Source organism: Erpetoichthys calabaricus, chromosome 12 (genome assembly GCF_900747795.2).
Source record: "Erpetoichthys calabaricus chromosome 12, fErpCal1.3, whole genome shotgun sequence".
Lineage (NCBI taxonomy): Eukaryota > Metazoa > Chordata > Cladistia > Polypteriformes > Polypteridae > Erpetoichthys > Erpetoichthys calabaricus.
In genome coordinates this window covers 163,057,285-163,079,672 of record NC_041405.2, presented here as the reverse complement: position 1 = coordinate 163,079,672, position 22,388 = coordinate 163,057,285, and the positions used below count along the sequence as shown (strand labels likewise).

Below are 22,388 nucleotides of genomic sequence, written 5' to 3'. Positions count from 1 at the left end.
ACCCAAACATAATGTCCCACCAGAAATGTTCTACTGGACTGAGGTCAGGTGAGTGAGCGTGGGGGGGCAGTCAATGGTATCCTCTCGCCACATGAGGCCGGGCATTGTCGTGCACCAGGAAGAACCAGCATAGGGTCTGACAATGGGTCTTAGGACTTCATCCCGATCCCTAATGGCAGTCCTGTGGTGCCCACCATTGTCTGGCCAGTAGAGGTCTGTGTGTCCCTCCATGGATATGCCCCCCAAGACCGGTCATACTGAACGATGTCACAGGCAATATAACGTTCTCCAAGCTTCTCCAGACCCTTTCATGTCTGTCACATGTGCTGTCATCTGTGAAAAGCAGAGGGCGCCAGTGGTGGACCTGCCAATTCTGCTATTCTGTGTGCCAATCGAGCTCCACAGTGCCCACTAGAGGACATCAGGCCCCCCTCATGAAGTCTGTTTCTGATTGTTTGAGATGTCAGAGACGTTCACACCAGTGGCCTGCTGGAGGTCATGTTCTAGGCGCTGCCAGTGCTCATCCTGTTACTCCGGTGGGTCCTGCTGATGGGTTAAGGACCTTCTACGAGGGGCCCTGTCCTGCTCTCCTACAGGAACTGCCTGCCCATCTCCTGGAATCTCCTCCATGCCCTTGAGACTGTGCTGGGAGACACGGCAAACCTTCTGGCAATGACACGTGGTATTGATGTGCCATCCTACCTGTGCCAGCTCTGTAGGGTCCAGGTATGGCCTGATGCCACCAGTAGTGACGCTGACCACAGCCAAATGCAAAACGAGTGACAAAACAGATGAGAGGGAAAATGTCAGTGGCCTCCCTCCAGCTGTTAACCCATTCACTGCTGTTTTGGGGGTCATCTCATTGTTGCCCCCCCAGTGTCCCTGAAACTGATGAACGAGCCCCTCCACTACTTCACTGAGCAGACTGATAGCCCCCAAGTGTCACTGACTTGATGTGACACTCTCATTAGAGGGGGGTCCTGTCATTTTTGAGCAGTGTGTTTATTTATTTATTTTATTTACTTTGATGTAAACTGGTGACAAACAAGAAAAAAAAAATGGGCCTCGCCAGTGACGTCTTTGCCAAAACAAATCCCCAGCTGTTCAGATTGAATGATTTAATGGCTCTGACTTGACGGCCTCAGTGTGGTGGCGTCGCTCCCAGCTGCACAGGCTGTCATGTCAGGGCCATACTGGTCAGTTCTACTGGAGTGGACCCGCTTGGTGTGCCATCTGCTTGGGTAGTCCTATAGGACTCTGCCATCTCTATCTTGTTAGCAGTTGTGATGCTGATGCCCATCAGTGCCCGCAGCGACCCTAAAGTCAGCACCCCACGAGGACCCGATGGACTCAAATGGAGGCTCAATGAGGTCTGAACGACAAACGAATGAACATCTGCCAAGTTTCAATCTCTAAATGTAACTTTTGCAGAAGTCGTGTGTATTATAATAAACATATCTGATGATCTTCATGAGGTATTGAAATCCATCCAACCATCCATTATCTAACCCGCTGAATCTGAACACAGGGTCACGGGGGTCTGCTGGAGCCAATCCCAGCCAACACAGGGCACAAGGCAGGAACCAATCCTGGGCAGGGTGCCAGCCTACCGCAGTATTTAAATCCCCAAAGTAATAAAGATCTAATTGAGTCAAGTAATGGAATGCCAGTCCCAGACACTGCAGAAGGATTTCTCTTTTTAAGATTTGCTCTTCACAGATCGTTTCACGCAGTTCTAAAAATAAGAATTAAACTTGTGACTATCAGCACGGCGGTGTTTCTTACCTTTAACACTGAGAACACGCAGGGACACCCAAAGGACTCTTTAGATTGTGTTGCCAGCTTTCTTAACGTCGTCTGTCCCCTGAACGTGATTTGTGATATTCTGTCATCGTCACCCAGCTAAAGACAGACGTGACGTCACAGGCAGGCCACTCACTGAGGAGTATCGGTGGGATATCAGGACTACTTCGATACATGAATACACGTGGATCAACGGTAATGAAAGTAATGAACACATCTGCGGGTGTAATAGAAGTGAAGGTTTAACGTTTAAAGGCCGTCTTGAAGGTGACTTGTTAAATGTGGGCGACGATTACGTCAATCCATTAAAATTAGGCGCACACAAATTTCTATTCAAATGTTCATTTAGATTTTCTTCAGACGTTGTTTAGTAAAGATGAATATCAGCTATTTAAACTTTTGTTATCATTATTTTTTCAGAAGCGCTAATCATAAATGACGGTGTTAAAACCCGCAGCAGTCTTAATAAAGTGTTACGGTGTAGCGCAGCGTTTCTTAACCTTTAAGTATTTGAGACCCGAGTTTTCATTAACAGTTTTAATTGCGCCCCCCCTAACGTTTTTTTGAAAGAAGCCCACTAATACCAATTTGTTCTTTTTAAATTAATGATATATCATAGATGCATATTTTATTATACCTACTTAACTTTTATCGACATTTATCTAACTCTATTTTTATTTTTCTAGTATCAGAATGTAGTTTAAGTTCACTTGTTTTGGTTTCAATAGATGATTTTTCATATTTTCGATTCTTGTTTTCTTTTTTTTAACATCTTTGCGCCCCCCTTTTTGTTACTTCGCGGCCCCCTAGGAGGTCCGCCCCACAGATTGAGAACCACTGGTAAGATATCGGCACCAGTAGACTACCATCGCAGATTTATTTTACGAATATCCGGCCCGTCTCTGACAGTCACTTTATCTTCCACGTCCACCTTTAGAGATGACGCCCACCTTTCTTTTTACGTATCCATAAGGCAATTGGCTCAAGTGGCACATGAATGACAAACAACACCGATTGGAGATTTGTTAACTAAAAAGGCGATTGACCGCGACGTTTAAATTTGCGATTGGCTGATCAGTGGCTGACGTACACAAATTGAATATTTGATTGGCTGAAGTCGAAAATGATAGTCACGCCCATTTTACTCCGGCCTGCGGCCCTGTGACTCCCGTCCTCCGCCTATTTAAATTTCGCTGAAGTAGAAAATGAACGACAAGCGCCCCCCTGTGGTGGGTTTGCGGAATTACATGGTGACTAACAACAAAGGGGTGATACGCAGACTAAGTGACTCGAGGAACAAAACATCACATTGGGGGTCCATGGCCAGGAACCTCCCCAGACCTTTAATCCCATTGAGAATTTGTGGTCAATCTTCAAGAGGCGGGTGGGCAAACAAAAAGCCACCAATTCTGATTCTGCAAAACTGGGCGGCTGCCATCAGTCAGGATTGGGCCCAGAAGTTGACTGGCAGACAAGCCTGCCAGGGCGAATTGCAGAGAGGGGTCTTGAAAAAGAAAGAAGGGCCAGCGCTGCAGATATGGACTCTGTGTATAAACTTCATGTCATTGTCACTAAAAGCCTTGGAAACTTCTGAACTGCTCGTCATTCTACTTCAGTGCACCAGAGAAACATCTGAAAACACTGAAGGAGCAGACTTGGTGAACGGTGGCACTTGGGTCCTTCAACAAACCTCTGGCCACGACTGTATGATTGGATGAAGTAATTGACAAAGAAAAATCTCATATCTGATTGACAAATGACCACGCCCACAGGACACGCCCACTTGATACTCCAGGACGAGTCGCGCTCCGAGCTCATTGGTTGGATAACCAACTGCCCCCTTTTATTGGACGGAGGTTCGTGACGTGACGCCATCTCAGCTCCGTGGAAAGCCCTTTGGGTCAGACGTGGAGTCGATGGAGGCTGCAGCTCTGGGTGGGACGACAGGCCCTTATGGGACAGGTGGTCTCAGGGCTGCCCGAAGGTCTTCACAGATCGTGGCTGGGCCAGCATTTGAACCCTGGACTCCAGAAGTTGGGGGCAGCAGTGCTAACATCTGTGACTTTGATCTGTTAAAAGTGTGCTTGGCGCGCCTGAAGACGTGAGGCTTGTCTTTGGGGTCATCAAGTCATCAGTGTGCCAGAGGGGCTTGTAAGCTGCTGGGGGGCAAAGCAAAGAACAAAACACAAAAGGACAGAAAAGCTTCATTTCAAATGGGGTCCATGGAGTTGTCAGGTTGGGGACACCAGGTGGGCATTAGCCGTGACACTCCAGCCAGGTGTCGTCCCATCCAGGGATTGTTCTCTGGCCAATGGAGGTTAGGTTGGCGTGAAAAGGGCAGAAACCACAAAGAGTACAATTGGAGAAATGAGGGGATGGCGCCATGAAAGTGCCACATGCTCAGATCTCCCTGTTTGTCACATCTGCAGCACAAGCCACCCACGGAGGTCTAATGGGACGAGACCACCTGACATGGCAGGCTTTGAGGTTTTCAAGACCCTGAGAGTGAGCACAGCAATGGGGACTGAGACAGGACCAAGCACGTCATCCGGCCGGGACGCCTTGTGTGTGACGTTGGTGTCTTCATGCGACTCAAACTCTAAATCTGTCCCTGCGCTTTACTGGCGTCCTGTTCCGGGGCATCCTTAGCCCAGAACTGGCAGAGTGGGATGTGGACGGGGGGGCCTCTCCTTTATGGCCCTGGCATCCTCATCATATTGGCAGAATGGGCACCACCTAGAATGAGTGACCAGCACGGTCATTAGTGGATGTTCTGTGGGGCTCAGAAGGACTGAAGAAGAGACCCTTGGGGTCCGAGTGCTTGATAGGTTAAGGGGGGCTGTGGGCGCAGGTTTTAAATCCCCCTTAGCTGGAGTTAGCAAACAGAAATGGAGTCGCGAGCCGTCGTGGTGCAGGCGTCCGTTACTTAGAGAAGTTCCTGCTGGAGACCCCCACACGCCTCTGAGCTCACACAAGTCAGCCTGCAGATCAATGGCACACTCCAGAAAGACCCCCGAGGTCACCGAGCAGTACGTCAAGTCCTGGACTAGTGACACACGTGAAGAGGTGCGGGTGGACCCCTGCTTAAAAGAACGGGGGCCGTGATCTCTAAAGTTAAAGGTGATATCTGAGCAGACGTACTCGGGATGGCCCAGCTGGACAGGCCGCCACCTGCAAGTGCACATGATGGCCACGTGTGCCACAAGTCTGGACGGGTACTGGGCACAGCGGAAGGGTGACATAAACCTGATGTGCTGCCCACCGTGCCATCTGCGGTCACAAAGCGCTGGCTTATCTGTGACGCTGCTGCACACTTCTGAATGGCCTGTCCTGTCATGTGACCTGTCATGTGACAGTCTACTGGGAATGGCACCCCCCCCCCAAGAGATCCGAATGACCACCTTGAAGGAAGGGGCTGCAGAGAAAGACCTCAGCATGGCGGTCAATGGAGGGGGGCGAGCTGGGAATCAGCTCAACTGCCCCTCATCTTAATGCCACGGCTGAGTGTGGTATGACGGGTCTGCGCCTCACAAACAATGCCCGTTTTGATACGTAATCCGCGGGTGTGCGCGCTGTGGGGTAACTGGGGGGAGACGCAGCTGCACGTGAAGATGTGGTCTTCCTCAGTCGCTTCATGGGTTTCCTGTGGCGCACGATTGAGACGCTGTGCCCACTGAGCCCTGTAAGAACGAGGTGGCATGAGAGAAGAGGAGGAAGAGCAGAAGGAAGGAGAGACAAGGCGGCGTAGCGAATGGCAGCAGGTGGACGGAGTGAAGCCCTACGAGGAGCCTGTGGCTGTGGGTCACTCCCGTTGAGTAAGTTTGGCCTCCGGTGACCGTTATGCTCTGGAGGTCCTTTCACCAGGGCGAGCCAATGGCAGTGGTGGAGGTACAGAGCGGCCACACCAGGTGGTGCCAGGATTGGCAGGATGAGGCGGGTGTTGGCGCCTGCTGGTCGACGTCTCTCCAGGCTGCGAGGTCCAAACACGGTTAGCCGGAGAGGCTCCACTTTTAAAGGAAGGCCCCTCCGTTGATCGGATTGTAACCTCCACCAGCGGGCGGATTGACATTCAGAGCCCCCCGCGCCACCATCCCCTCACTTCAGGTCCGTTTTGTTCCTCCTCAGCCACACTCAGCCAGCTACAGTGGTGTGAAAAACTATTTGCCCCCTTCCTGATTTCTTATTCTTTTGCATGTTTGTCACACAAAATGTTTCTGATCATCAAACACATTTAACCATTAGTCAAATATAACACAAGTAAACACAAAATGCAGTTTGTAAATGGTGGTTTTTATTATTTAGGGAGAAAAAAAATCCAAACCTACATGGCCCTGTGTGAAAAAGTAATTGCCCCCTGAACCTAATAACTGGTTGGGCCACCCTTAGCAGCAATAACTGCAATCAAGCGTTTGCGATAACTTGCAATGAGTCTTTTACAGCGCTCCGGAGGAATTTTGGCCCACTCATCTTTGCAAAATTGTTGTAATTCAGCTTTATTTGAGGGTTTTCTAGCATGAACCGCCTTTTTAAGGTCATGCCATAGCATCTCAATTGGATTCAGGTCAGGACTTTGACTAGGCCACTCCAAAGTCTTCATTTTGTTTTTTCTTCAGCCATTCAGAGGTGGATTTGCTGGTGTGTTTTGGGTCATTGTCCTGTTGCAGCACCCAAGATCGCTTCAGCTTGAGTTGACGAACAGATGGCCGGACATTCTCCTTCAGGATTTTTTGGTAGACAGTAGAATTCATGGTTCCATCTATCACAGCAAGCCTTCCAGGTCCTGAAGCAGCAAAACAACCCCAGACCATCACACTACCACCACCATATTTTACTGTTGGTATGATGTTCTTTTTCTGAAATGCTGTGTTCCTTTTACACCAGATGTAACGGGACATTTGCCTTCCAAAAAGTTCAACTTTTGACTCATCAGTCCACAAGGTATTTTCCCAAAAGTCTTTGCAATCATTGAGATGTTTCTTAGCAAAATTGAGACGAGCCCTAATGTTCTTTTTGCTTAACAGTGGTTTGCGTCTTGGACATCTGCCATGCAGGCCGTTTTTGCCCAGTCTCTTTCTTATGGTGGAGTCGTGAACACTGACCTTAATTGAGGCAAGTGAGGCCTGCAGTTCTTTAGACGTTGTCCTGGGGTCTTTTGTGACCTCTCAGATGAGTCGTCTCTGCGCTCTTGGGGTAATTTTGGTCGGCCGGCCACTCCTGGGAAGGTTCACCACTGTTCCATGTTTTTGCCATTTGTGGATAATGGCTCTCACTGTGGTTCGCTGGAGTCCCAAAGCTTTAGAAATGGCTTTATAACCTTTACCAGACTGATAGATCTCAATTACTTCTGTTCTCATTTGTTCCTGAATTTCTTTGGATCTTGGCATGATATCTAGCTTTTGAGGTGCTTTTGGTCTACTTCTCTGTGCCAGGCAGCTCCTATTTAAGTGATTTCTTGATTGAAACAGGTGTGGCAGTAATCAGGCCTGGGGGTGGCTACGGAAATTGAACTCAGGTGTGATACACCACAGTTAGGTAATTTTTTAACAAGGGGGCAATTACTTTTTCACACAGGGCCATGTAGGTTTGGATTTTTTTTCTCCCTAAATAATAAAAAACCATCGTTTAAAAACTGCATTTTGTGTTTACTTGTGTTATATTTGACTAATGGTTAAATGTGTTTGATGATCAGAAACATTTTGTGTGACAAACATGCAAAAGAATAAGAAATCAGGAAGGGGCAAATAGTTTTTCACACCACTGTATGTTATCGATGGTGTCGGGTTCAAGAGACCCCCAAAAAAGAGGAGGGAGTCACATCGAGGTCCACCCTTCATCATGTGACTCCTCCTGTCCAATCATCTGTTTGTCTTCAGTTGGCACTTCGTCCAAGCACAGCCCCCCCCCCCCCCCACCCCCTGAAGCAGGACGATGAGGTCAGGCTTCTTGACCCTCTCAGGCTCTCGTCTGTCCATCTTAACTTTAGATTCCAGCACACAGACCAGGACTTGACTTCCGAAGGGTCTTCGTGTCCTGGGTGGTCTCGTGGCCTTGGAACCCCTGCAGATTTTCTTTTGTCCTGGCCGTCGGACCTTACTTTATTCTTTGCCTAATTTTATTTTTATTTATTTACTGCTCTGACCTGCCACTGACACGCCCACCAGGCTGACCACATGTGGACCGCCTTGAGCCCCCCGTTGCCGTCTCCTCCTGTTTGCGCCTCCTCTTTCCCTCTCCATTTACCTGCGTCTGCCCGGCCCCTCGGTTTAGTGTCACACGTCACCGGCTGACCAGTTCCTTTCCAGTCTAAACTGCAGAGACCCCTAAATGGCTCCTTTTTTTTTCCATGTTCTCCTTGGTGTTGCTAACTGGTTTTGAACCCGTGTCCACAGTGCACCTCGTTTTGTTGGTCACTGGTGTTTTCTGGGCCCCCCCCCCCCGAGTGTCAAAAGCTTATTGAAAACTGAAGTGAGGCCCCCCATGTGCAGCCTTCAAACCAAAGGGTTGCACTCACTTTCATCATCATCATCATCATCACGTACTCGTGGAGCGCATCTCAGCTCAAAGCGAGACGACGACAAGAAAGTTATGAGAAGAGATAACAACACAGAAATAAAAATAAAAAAAACAAATTAGAATGGGCAGGGGTCCGCAGGCCAGTAGACCACCCAGCCACCACTGTTGGTGTCCGAAATCAAACCTGACAGATTTCATGATCCACATGATGGGACAGCCGAGACCCCCGCCTTCATCCCATCATCTCAGGGGGCTGCTCAGATCGCCGCCACAATAGGGGGGATTACCAAAGACTGTGGGTCCCTGAAGAATCTGACCATCCCTTCCAATGGGAATACAATTCAAATGTCGCTACGATGAAGCCCCCCCCAGACCCCGGACCCCCAGGCACAGGCCTTTGCCCCCCACAGCAGCACCAACACACTCCCCCTTCCTCTCTCTTCCTCACCTCCACTCATGACCCCCCCCCCCCACACCCCATGCTGGCCCCTTTTATTGAGGACCCGGAAGGTTCCACGACCTCCTTCTGCCTGCACTTCCTACAGAGGGGGGCTCAGCCGTGGTCTACGTGCCCCAGCAGGGTTGAGCTGCTGTGCTCCAAACCCGTGGCACCGTAGCACACTGGGGGTCCTGCTGCCGCCTGTTGCCCCATGTGAGCCCCCAGTAATTCCGTTATGGAGGTGTCCCAGCCGGGTAAGAGTCCCGGGTGTGCCACAGAGGTAGGCTGGTGATTTTCATTCAGTAAGGTATCCCAAATGTTCGGTGCATGACAGCAGAAGGCCGCCTCGCCACCTCCTCTAAACTTGGCTCTAGGAATGATAAGCAGACCCCCATCTGAGGAGTGTGAGGGGGCAGGCATTCCAACGTGTAGGACGGGCTTCATACCCCCATTACTCCAAGTCAGTTCTGAATGACACGGGTCACCAGTGTCACGACGCCAAGACTGGCGTGATCTGCTCGGAGTTTCCTTTTCGAGTTGAGCTTCTCATGCTGCGTTCTGCGCTCTCTGTCACCGACTGAGGTCCGTCTTAGGTGGTCCTGTCAGGAGGGCGTTACACCCCTCTAGTCGACTGAAACCAAAAGCATGGACTCCTTTTGAAAGGTCTTGTAAAGTTCTCAGCCGTGGGTAACGTTTGCTGAAAGAACGCAGTGCTGCTAATCTGACGGATTTGTGATTTCAAATGGGGGTCTGTCAGCGTCAATAGTGACCCCTCAATTCTTCACCTAAGAATCGAGTTTCATCCTAATGGCCTCACTGTATCCATTTTTGCCAACCACTAAGCTTTCTGTTTTCTCTTTTATTAAGTTTGAGACAACAGACATTGGGGGTCAGTGAGCCAAGAGAGTCGGGGTCTTCAGGCACTGTCGATACATAAAGCCGCGTGTCATCAGCATAGCTCACCTTGTGCGTTGAGATAACCCGACGTGATGGAAGCATGGAGATCACAAAGCACAGCGGACCCCGAAGAGACCACCATATAGAATATCAGGGGTCTCCAAGGTGTAAAGCAAAAGAGAGGTTGGCAGCAGGCACTGATTACAGGGCATTGCCACCCCCACCACATGACGATCACCTCAGCACCACACTGGAGCAGCGGGCAGGAGGGAGGGAGTGCCAATCCTGCTACCGGCCCCCAAAGACTCCCACTAATTGAAAACGTTGCCAGAGAGGCCCACCCATCATCTCAGGTGGTCTACGGTGAGTCTAAGGGGGCAACAACAACAGATGCTGTGATTTGTTCTAAAACCTGAGTGACGCTCGTCCAGAATTGGGGGTCTCATTCTCGTAATCACCGAGCTGTGTGACGATGACGGCCGTGTCGACGAGTTTACTTGATAAGGCAGGTTAGAAAGACAGCGGACAGTCTTTAGACAGTCATTGAAGCCCCCCATATGCTGGTACAGCATGCCACACTACTTACTGCCATCATGCTGGAGTGTGCAGTTTAAACCAACGCTCTGTCACTGGCACTGAGGTGGCTTGTCCCTTTGTAGGCCATTTTATTGTGTACCCTGGTTTTCTAGCAGCATTCCCAAAGATTTGATGGCTCGGCTAATTAGGAAATGTAAAGGGTCCGTGTGTGGCGTGCGTGAGCCAGCTCTGCCCTGCGCAGGACCACCTTACTGCTGATTTCACACTTTTAACGGTCGAGTACTAAGCAAGTTTAAAATGGCATCGATGGGCAGCAATCCATCCGTTTTCCAAACCCACTTCTCCTGAGGGTCACGAGGAAGCACCTGAGCCACAGTCCACTCAACCGGACCCCCCGGGCACTAAGCCAGCCATTTGGACTGATCTGTGTGACAAGACGACTTGATGCCTGTGGCTCCTTCCATTACATTAAGTGGCCTCTGGTCCAGAGCCCATTGCACAAGGTGGTCTCTTGGTGGTCTCACCTGTCAACATGAACCCCACCTCCACTTGTGCTCTTCAGCTGTGCCCTCTAACTTTGATTGACAGTGTGCGCAGCCAATCAGCAGGCATCCTGCAACCCCAGGAACTGAAAGATGCCAGCAGACGAATGGCACATCAGCTGATTACACTACCAGTGCTTTGGTTACCCAGCCTGGCGTGAGCGAGTGTGCCACCCCACCCAGAGCTGCAGCCCTGTAAACTACAAATGAACAGATGGATGAGTAAATAGCACCCAGCCCACTGGAGATGGAGATGGCACAGTAGTGGCTCCCTGTCTGTCACCCACTGAGGCACCAAAGAGGCCAAACAGGAAGCTGAAGGGGACCGCATATTGACAGACTTGACCTTAGTGTCACCCGCAGCACGTCCTCAGTTTCAAGTAAAGCTTTTGGGCAAAAAGGCTGCAAGACCCGGGCACCATCCTCTGCCAGACGTGATGTTCACTTTCAGTCTCTGAGGTGCCAACGTGTTGTCAAAGCACCCTTGATGTGGTCTAAAAGAGATTGCCTCGTCTGTCATGCCACCCATCACGCCTCACACTTTAACCAGAGAAGGAAGGAAGGAAGGCAGGAAGGCTGACTCAGAGGAGGGCTGAGAGGGCACAACTGGCAAGGATGAGGCTGGCGATGCTCACAAACAAGTTCAAGGGATGTCCAGGCCTGCCATCAGAAACCCTGCTCTGTTCCAAATCCGATGCCACTGTCTGTCCCCGGGTAGAGGAATCGGTGCCCTCTGCTCAGCCAGTGGACAGATGGTGAGGATGGTGGCCAGCATGCTGGGGGCTCGGCTGCTTATCACGAGGATGGCATTGAGCCTCTAACTGCTCCCTTGCTCAGTGCCCATTTTCAAAGTATGTCCTTTCATGAGAATGAAACTTTGCTTGATGTAGTGAATGCCATTTTGGGGCACTGACTTCTTTAAGGTGAGCCCTGAATATAGCGCCTTTCATGTCAAACACCACTTTATAGTACATCATAGAGTATGGGCAGTGCCCAATTTATATAGCAACTTTCAGAGAGAACACTCTGCCAATGTTTGAAGGTGGCACCGCACGCCTACAGTGTTGGATAGCAAAAGGGTGAGGATGCCCACTGAATGATGATGGCAAGGGGACTCCTCCATGTCCATACTGGCATTTGTGAATGGGGGCACAGCATTGCCACCACAGGGGGCACCTGGGCTTTTGTAATGACCTTGCATCATTTGCTGACTTTATGATACCCATGAGGTAAGGTGGCCACCTGGGCATTCTATATCTAAGGTCTCCTTTAGCCTTGTCCAGATGGAGGATGCGGAATGACCAAGTGACATTTCTCTGTCACTTCAGGGAGTTTTGCCCACAAGAATTTGGAAAATGTTAGTCCTGCAGAGCCCACCACATCCACTTTGTAGAGACAGCTGGTCACTGTGCTGCTGCTGTGTTTCTGTAGCTGGACTGTTGTGGCACTGACTGGCCAGCCTGTGACATGCCATGTGTCCCCGCTGGTGGCCTTCAGCTTACGCTCACCCACTGCTGCCCTTCTCTTACTGACTTTTCCTGATGCGTCTTTAATGTTTTTGAGGGTCACCACACACACACACACAATGCTGACCGCTGGTCACTCGCCTTTAGTGACTGCGGTGCCAACTGTTTCTGTCATTTTGCCCTCCCCTTACATTGCCCTTCCATTTTTGAAAGCCTCCCCTTCCATTCCATGAATTGGTGCTTTAGGACTCCATATTGCACCTTTCAGCCCGGACTGTGCTACTTCCAGATTATCAATTCCGGCAGGCTGAGCGACTTCCTCAGTTTTGCCCAGGGAGTTGTCCACAAGGACCACCTGTGGTATTTTTATAGTGTCTTGCTTTACCCAAAGCCTTCCATTCTCTGTCCAGTTCAGTGAGAGATGGCCAGGCATCAGTGCCCTGGGGTTCAAATCCTGTGGCTTACTGTGCACCTTGGGCATTGGGAATGGCACGGGTGTAGACAAAGTCATGGGGTGACGACAGGCGGACATTGCATGGGGGTGGGCTCTGATGTTGTGATGTTCAGATTTTTTGGGAAGGGTCCCTGGCATGGGGTTAGTCCAGTCCTGGCTGTGTTGCCAGCTCAACATCCTGATTGTCTGGTCACACAGCGGCCTCTAGTGATGGCACATGGAACTGCATGGATCTGCTGGCAGACTCTCAAACATTCTGGACAAATGACTTGGGTGCCAACCTCCATCCATTACAAAGAATAAAAACTCATTTTAGTTATATAGCACCCTTCCTGTACTCAAAGCGCTTAACCCATCATGGTGGGAAGGAGCCTGGGGGGCCAGGCCAACACTGTATCCCAATACCGTGAGGAAGGAAAACCCATAAGACCAGGACATGAAGGGCAACCAGGCCAAGATTTGAACCCAGGACATTGCCGAGAAGCGACATGTGGGCAAACTTCAGATGCCATTTTGAAAAAAAAATCACAACTGGAGGATGGCAGGAAAATAAAAACAAAAGCAGCAGGTGAAGTACTAAGAGGTGACATTAGAGGACGGCCACTGCTGGGCGTTGGTGTGGGGGGCCTCAGCGGGTCAAATGGTGTGGGCTGGCCAGCGCTACTCAAGGTGATGGGGACATGGCCTCTGGAGGATAACAAAATGGACAGGATGCCAGGTCACCCGGGCAGCATGCTGAGCTGGACACTGCAGGCCCCCTCTCAGCCTCTCCAAGATCTCCTCTTCATTGGATGCCCAGAGTGCCTCAGCTGGCACACCTTGAATGGCTGTTGACCTCCTCGCTGGGGCGGGCACCCCCTGTGTCCACTTCTCCTTGTGGTACAAACTTTTGTGAGTGAAACGACCAGACTAAGAAGGGTTCAAATTTTGCCTGACCCCCCCCCCCCATTTGAACTTGGGGTCAGAGCTGGGTATCCAGCGGTCACAGGCTGAGCTGTAATCAGTGCCACACAGTGGCCAGGTGGGCTGGCTGGCAGACAGGTTAAGACCTCAAATGAAGACAATTAAAAGAAAGTTGGGGTCTTGGGGGCACTGGCTCACACACACATACCCACAAGCACACAGTGCCAGCCTGGCCTCAAACTGCACGTCTCTGGGGACCTTTGAGGAAATGCCACATACACACAGGGAGACCATGCAGGCCACACACGGGTAGTGACCAGGTGTGGGATTTGAACCCGGGGTGTTGGATGTGCCATCTAAACATTAAAGTGTTTTATTTTTTCACGTGACATTTGCCACCTGATCAGGAATTTTATTTGTGTCACCCTTCCACCAAGATGAGGGCACAGAACAAGGGATACAAAATGACAAAAGAATTCAAAGTGAGTTAGAAAACAAAGTGAAAAGGAGAAAAAATAAAATAAAACGACCCAACATTCACATGGCATGGGGGAGCAATCCTGGCAACTTCAAGTGCCAGGCAGGACCCAACACTGGACGGGACATCTGCCAACCAGAGGGCTGAACAACAGCTGAGTAAAATCAAAAGGATGCCAGTGGGGCACAGGGACAGACATGATGGCACATGGCCAGTGGAGGAGCCACTTATCCGGTGCAGGGGAACCAACCCTGGACAGGATGCCATCTACCATGCTGCCACACACCAAGCGAGCAGCAGCTATGAGGTGCCATTGTGCCACCCTCACAAATGATGAGCTGGTACAAACGGATGGAGAAACTGACATGGGCACAACATGGGTGAGCTTTGGATGTGAGGAGTGTGACACTTTATTAGAGGCCACAGTGTAAAGTGAAGACCCTGGAGTGCCCACCACCCCATGGCACTTTGAAAGACACACTACAACTGCACATTACGGGTGAAGGAAGTGATGCCTGTCAACAGGTGGAGACCAGACAGGCCCCACGCAAAAAGGAGCATCTCTAAGTTTTGATTGGATGGGGGTCTTTAGCCCCCTTTATGGGTGTCTAGGTATAAATGAAGAGTGGGGGATGGTGGTCCCCTTGGGGCTTTTATGATATTTACACTCATATGGGACATCAAGCAGCATGGGGGGTATTATAAATAATAAAAGGACTAAAAGGTCAGGGACTTAAATCTCTAAAGCCCCCCCCACCCCTGTAACATCACAGACTTAAGACCCCCGCTGTGACCAGGTCCTGATTTCCTGCTGGGTCAACCCATTCCAGTCTGTGCCCACTATACAATGAGCTCTAAGTTGCCATTGTTGTCTTTAAGCATATGGCAACCAAATGTCATACCCACCCATTAAATGTCACCCTTGAGTGTTGTGTCCCCCCTAACCCCCCCGGGAATACTGAGTGGTCTACTACATTTGTTCTCTTTGCTGGTTCAAGGTGAACTTTTGGGCTCGGACCCTCCTTTCATTCCAGCTGAAGCCCCTCCGACTGTTGGTGTGACCCCTGTAACAAGTGCGCTGATCACCTCTGCCAGGTACCCTGCCAGGCTGTCGACGCCACCGCCGCTGTGCTCGACATAATGCCGGCGGTTGTTTTCAGTTGCGCGTTAACACCTGCAGGCGACGCTCTACGCCCGACTTGGTCTCCATGGATACAAATGGCACCCCGCACATGTCGGGTCTGGCAGGAAGGGGCGGGTGGGCGTTTTGGTAAGGGGGCAGCTGTCGCACGGGCCAGGGCGCTCCACCAGCTGAGGAGGAAGTGTGGCCTTTGAGAGGTCAAAGGTCGGGCCGCCCCCCCTCATTAATCGACTTCTGTCTCTCTCTTCCGCACTGCTGGCTTTTCAAGTTTTCGGCTCGCTTGTCGCTTCTGTTCTCAAATAAAGATTTCATAACCAAGCAGGGGTGACCCTCGCATGGCCCCGCCCCGGACTCCGAGGACGGAGAAGTGGGCGACGCGGCGTCCCTCATTATTTGTTAAATCACGCGTGTCCCCGCCCCCTCCTCACGTTCGCTCGTTTATTGTCACACGCACTAGGAAATACGGTAGCGCGCATGCGCCCTGCGAAGTCCTCGCCTCCGCTGCAGGGACTACGGCGGTCTTGTTAAAAGTCCCCAGCGCTTGAACGCGTGCGCTTCTCGGCTCATCGCTTCGTTCCAGCGACTCGATTGATGGCTTTTGCCGTCTTGCGGCACACCCGAGCACTGGAGGCTGATCGCAGTCGGACTGTCGCTTGAGGCTGCGCTGGGCGCTGGTTCCCGAGGTGGCCTTTTTTGAGACGGTGCCTTGAGCTCTGTTCAGCCCGCCCTTCGCCACTCGGGCCCCCAGCGTCGGCCTCTGATTCAGAGGTTAGGAATTTGCATCAGATCGCTCGCCGTTTGTCACCCGAAGGCCGCGAGCCCGCCTTACACCGGGGCCACGACACGACGATGCCTTCCAAGTAGTCCCGGACGCCACAGTCCCGCTCGATCGCCGAGGAGTGCGCTCGTTTTCCAGAGGGATTCACCGGGCGGGGGGTCGGAATGCGACCCCTCCTTTCAAGTTCCAAAGAGTTCGCCCAGATCGACGGAAGCGGATTAGGTAAGTGGCATGTTTGGCTCTCGAGCGCTTTGAACTGGGGGGCTCCGCGCCGAGGACCAAGTGCCCTTCCTCCCGGGTTCGCCTCTTTGTTGTCTTATCTTTTCGCATTTACGATCGTTTTTTGGCTTTCCCAATTGGTCCTTCCTTTATTTGGGAAGCCTGGCGCTACGGCGGCTCTGAATTATTTAAGATGCGGGACGGGCAATCTTAGCGATTTTAACGTTGGAGCTCCTGCACTAAACCGCCGGCCTTTAATTATTTAGGAGTGCGTGAGTGTGAGTGAGGGTGGGGGAGGAGGAGATGGGCTGCCAGAAAGTCCGGGACGAAGCCCTTTGATTTGCCGGGGGGGGTCTTCTCTTTAATGTTCGAATGCGAGGCGACCAGTCCGATTGACGTTCCAGCAAATTAAGAAGCCAGTTGAATAAGACTTCTCGCACCCGAATCATTCCGGTCGGGCGGAGCGAGGAAGGTACGTGTGCTTCGGGGTGCCCCCTCCTGCTGGGCACAATCAGATTCAAGGCGATCTGACCGCAGATTTGCGGGATTAGTGCTGCGCACTCGCTCGCTTGGATTGCGTGGTCCCGTAAATACGCCTGAGTTGGTGCTGTGCGGCGGGCGTTTGGCGAGAATCGGTCCCGATCCGTTTATGTAGCGTCTTTGAATCCCGAAGACCACCGCGGCGTTCAGGGCGGTTGTTTACATTGCAGATTACAGTCCAACGCCTTAGCCGCTAGGCCACATCTCCTAGGCCCGGACTCGTCCTTCCCGATGCTGACTGTCGAGCTGATCGCTTTAAATCTCAGTGTCACTCAGCCGGCCATTCAAGAAAAGTTGATGGACATGGAGAGGTCACGGCTGCCCCTCTCGTTTTTTTTTTTTTTTGACTCCCCCGTGTTCTGCTGTCGCGTGCTCGTGTGCCATTAGTCACGATACAATGTAACTCGTCTGGCTGCTTTGTGTCTTTCTCTTGACCCCCTAAATGTGGGTCATAACGTGCGCTCCTTTCCCGTTTCGAGCGGATGCGCGCGGGTTCGACACACCTGGGCCATCTTGGTTCGCACTGATTTCGATCAATGACAGCCATCGATTTCCAATCGGATATCACGTAGCCTTTGTATTTTTTTTTTTGAAAACTCTTTGGTCCCCACCCCCACCGACCGAGCCGACCATCCCCCACCCGAGATCAGCTGTTGACACGCGTTCGCCTTTCTTGTCAATCGGGTAGCACACCGGGCATTGTGCCACGTGGCTGCTCGGCGACCCTCGGCGTGGCACCCCAGGAGGCCCAGGGTTGATGTCTAAATGAGGTGGACCCATCCATGTCATCCACTAACTGGCATACTGTGGGTCGCACTTCCTCTCAGTCCACTCCATTCCCTTTTTGAACCCCCCCCCCCTCCTAGGCCAGGTGAGTCTGAATTATGATTTTGAATGGCGCCACACCAAGTGGCTCTTTGTTCCATGCTGTTGTAAACTCGGGCTTTCCTGTTCAACTGTGCGGTTTGTTATTTTGTGTTTCTAATGCCATTGTTTCCTTTTCTATCAAAACGTGGAGGTGGCACAACTTGTAAGCCCATGTGGCATCCTGGCCTACAAGACTCCAATCCACCTGCCCCTTTGCAGAACATCTTCTACTTGAAATTGTTGAATCTGCCTGGCGAAACACCTCAAGGTGAAGTACAGAGGGGGAAAAAGTCATCTTGAACCCCTAAAAGGATGGGTATTGCTAAAGGCTCAGGGTGGCATCAGCCCAGTAAATGGCAGGAAAGGAGGAGGCCGAGACCCTCACATTAAAGCGGGACTCGGTGCCCAGCCTTTTGTGTCACAGAATACCAGGTGCCCATGTGAAGCCATACACCATATACTGTGTTCTCATTTAACGCCAATCATGGTCTGTCTGTATGCCAGCTCCACATGGTACTGCTGGACAGGAGAGGGATCAACTGTGACAAGTGGCACCACGTTGATTTGCTGGTCCATAATGGCAGTCAGTGGAGCTGACTGTGTGGGTGACACTTGTACAGGTACAGCCAGTGGTCAGCTGTGTGCACATTTCTGTGCCAACTGGCCATGTCAGATGACTGCCCGTTGCAGCTCTCTCCATGGCTCATTTTGGAATGCGATTCCTGTGTAAGGCACTATAAGCATTGCCCACTTGTCTGTTGAAATGTTTCCTCTAATCCCTTGAAGCTTTGTAACTGAAAACACGATGAAAGGCACTATATAAAGTGTCACTGGTTTATGTCTCTAATATGCACTCTGCTCGAGTTATTGGACGCATTCTCACAGCTCTGTGGCACATGTATGAAAGGCACTATACACACAGCCTGACTGTGGAACTTGGCACCAGTGGACCTAGAACTCACTCAGTTGTGACACCCTACCTGCAGATGAGGACCAGGAAGGTTGGTAGGCTGGCATCCACTGTTGTGGCCCTGAAAGTGACAAAGTGGTATGACCAGAAGGCCAAGAAAGGAACTACAGGAAGTTAGTTTTGCACAATGGCTCCATATTCACGCGTGTCTGTGACTGCCAGTGCATGGCCCACGTGGTGCCCCAGTTTAGTGAAGCCCGCTCTTCTTGGCATGGATCAAGCTTATCTTCCAGTCATGCCACAGATTGGTGAGACTGGCATTCATTTTAGCCCCTCGCCGCCTGCACTGACTGCTTGGCCCACTGCTGGCTGTGTTTATCATCTCAAAAGTGCCGCCTGATAGCCTGCAGATAACCCTTTGTTGTTGGCACAGAGCTGCACTTTTGCTGCCAGCTTGTCTGACTGGCTGCCACTGCCCCTCCCAGATTCTGGCAGGGTTTCCTTTTTCAGATTTCTTAAAGCTTTTGGAAGGCTTCATGCCAGCTATCTCACTGTGCTGCCTTGTGTCATTAGACTGGGAAAGTGTGCCCATGTCGTCTTGCCACTTTGCAGAGCTGAGCTTTATCCAAAGTCGATGGCTCACCTCCTGTGTTAGTGACACCACATGAAAGCCTGGCTTGTCCACATCAACACAGAAGCCTCGCACATTACAAAAGCCGCAGCTTGAAAGGAAAGGCCATGCCATCCTGCCAACTCGACGTCCTGCTGCGTCGCCACAGCTTCTTTCCTCTGTCAGGTAGTTGTGTTGTCAGGGACTTTGTTACACGTGGGTCCAACCAACAAGTGACATATTGGCACTCTCTGGTGCCAACTTAGTGTCTAATCACAGCACTTCATCTGTTAATTAAGTGAGCTCCGAGCCAACCAAGCCATCATCCGGCACTAACCTTTAGGAATGTGACAGCAACCTGTGGACACTCGGGGTCATAACTGAGACATCACTGCCCCAAAGAGATGCCCCCTTGAGCCAGCCATACTTGCATTTGAATTTGAAAGCACACATGAAGCCTGTAAGTTGAGTTTGAGCTGAGAGGTGGCACGGAGCCCAGGGTTCAGTTCTAGCTGGTGGGCACTTGAAATTTGACTTGATGGAAGCGAGTGCGGACCGTCTACTGGGTTGGACTTGTGCTGTCTGCACCCTTCCTCGGCTCTCATGAGGGAGTCATTAGGACCACCAGTCACTTGTGTGCCTCCTAACACTTGAGCACTGCAATTTGTTGTCCCCGAGTTGCTCCAGCTTAACATTTCTTTGAACTCTCAAACCCACCCAGTGCCTTCCAAAGACCCCCTCTTCTTACCCTCTGGGTCTGCCCCGTTTACTGCCTGTTGTCTTTTCTGGTGTCACACCACAGTACTCAGTCACTTGGGGGGGTCACAGACCTCTAGTAGAGGACAATAAGGTACAGGTGAGACAGAACATCTAAGCCTTTCTTCACATGGCTGCCACAGAACCACACCCTGCATAACCACCCCCCCCAACTCCCCCCAGGCCCTTCGGGCGACCGTTTGCTGCGTTTTTTCCCCTTTAAAATGAAATGCAACCTCGCTTCATCTTTCTGATGCAGACAGGAGAGTCATTTTGGGGTCAACACCTTTTGGACCTCGCTTGTCCCTTTGGCTTTTGACCCGGGTTTGCGTCCAAGGTGGTCCCTGTGTGGAGTGAGGATGTTCTCCTCCCCGTGGCCGAGTGGGTTTCCTTCAGATGTTCCAGATGTGCAGATTGGTGACCCCTGACACATGGGCTTGGCGCCTTAATCCTGATGCTTGCTGGGATAGGCTCCAGCTTCCCCTCACCTCTGCTCTGCCTACGCGAGTTTACAAAATGGAGGATCGGAAAGCTAAATCACCAGAGGGGGTGACGCGTCTTCATCTGTCGAAGTTTGGACTCTGCTCCGTGTTTCTCTCTGCTGTCCCTCATCTTCTGTGGTCAGAGATTTAAGTGTCTGCCGGTAGACGTCACATATATTTTGCAGGCAGAGATGGCAGCAATGCCCCCAGGGCCATTGTTGGCTCCTTGGGGGTCTTCACGGTGTGTATGCTACAAACGTTTCTAAGATGAATGCGAGTTGTTAAGTGCAGCATATGCGAGGCGCTTAACTGGCCGACAAATCTAAAAGTCATTCAAGTTTAACAGGATTGGCCTTCAAGCCTGAGGTGGCCCTTAGAGAGCGGGCTGCCAACAGGGAGCATGGAGGACCGGCTGGGTGGAATGTCCTCCCTCTTAATTAAGGGACAAGGCAAATCCCCCACTTCTTCTGTGTGTCTGGTAGCTTTTCGGCACCTCAGTGGAGATCAAATGAAGTCCACGCGATGTCTGCTGCTGGTTTGTGGGGGTTCTCCACACACTGGGAGAGTTGTCCTGAATGATGGCCTACTTGTCCCACACGAGCAGATACAGAAGCAGTTTCTAGGGTCCTTGTTGTCACGTGTATAGTGAAATACTGTCGCGCATGTGCTAAACAAGGTGCCACACACCTCCACTCAGAACTACCTGACCTGAAAACTTCCAGCTTCCTTCCGTGGTTCGAGGATTCCAGAATTCACTTCTGTTGGTTTAGCCTGCCACAAGACGAGACTGCCAAGAGGACATTTGGTGGAACCCTGGGGGGATCAGACTTCAGTTGAATTCTGAAACATCGCCTGCCCATATCTGTCAGGGGTTTATAACATGGCAGCGCTCGCCTATGTGCCACTGCCCAGAAAGAGTGGGCTCGCATTTTGATACTTGACTGAATGGACTGCTAGGCCTGCGTAGAAGTAAACGTATTGAGTGGCAGTGCTGTAGTCACGTCTGGGAGTAAGGGAACTCTGCTCACCCTTGACTGGCTGGACTAGTAACTGGCACTCCCTGGATGGTGCCAAGGTCCCCTTTTAGGGTGCACTGGACTGGAAGTTCTGCAAGCCTGTTCAGCACCCAGGAGGCATCATGTTTTGGAGCAAGTTGCATTTATCTTGCAGTCTAGGATGTGAGAGAGCACACACATGTGCCAATGCCACTACTATTACTACAGCTGACAGTAGGACGGCAGCTTGAGAGAGCAGTTGGTCATAAAGCTGCCTGAAGACTGACTAACAAGCTGTGTGTGTGTGTCATTGTCACCTCGCTGGCCCTGCCCTCCACGGATATTTGGCTTGCGTGTCTGCAGCACAGCTACAAAGCGGAGCCTCCCTGTGCCCGCACGAGAGCGACTGAGCAAGCTTTCCTGCAGCTGCCAAAAAGGGAAGTTGATGTCTTCTTACTGGAAAGCCCTGTGCTGCTGACAACTCCATTTGCTACATGGCACCAGAAAGCTCTTCTGTGTCTGAAGCTGGTGCGCCAATGGTAGGTTGGTGCCTGTCCCACCCGTGCCTCTCTCAGGCTTTAATGGGGTTCTGATTTGTGCTGAAAAGCCTGCCATCTCACAAGTGTAAAAACCAAAGAAGAAGCAGTCCCCACATTCCCACCTCTTTCTCCTTTGTCTCTGGAAAGTGAGGCATCTGTATGCGCGCTCTCTTTTATAGTGCCTTCCACACAGTGTCCAAGTATGTTTTTGTACTTGGTGAAATCGCACATGCAAATTAGGTGTTTACTTCAACATACTGTGACAAAATCATAAATCATTGAGGTCATACCACCTACAGGACGGAAATGACCCAAATCAGTTTTGGGGTCTTCTGTTCAGCTTGCACAAACTCCATGTCTGTGTAGTCCGAGCAGGCCAGAGTGAACTCGGGTATTCATTCATCCACCCATCGTCCAACCCGCTATATCCTAACTACAGGGTCATGGGGGGTCTGCTGGAGCCAATCCCAGCCAGCACAGGGCGCAAGGCAGGAAGCAAACTCCAGGCAGGGTGCCAGC

General features: G+C 51.2%; 1 protein-coding gene across 1 annotated transcript in view; it reads left to right on the top strand.

The window, feature by feature from the left end:
* The first annotated feature begins 15,083 nt into the window (after positions 1-15,083).
* The window catches only part of arid3a (AT rich interactive domain 3A (BRIGHT-like)), a 48,169-nt gene continuing 40,864 nt past the window's right edge, over positions 15,084-22,388 (top strand). Inside the window, 1 exon segment of the mRNA XM_028816671.2 lies at positions 15,084-16,173. The gene's annotated coding sequence lies outside the window, so the exon portion shown is untranslated.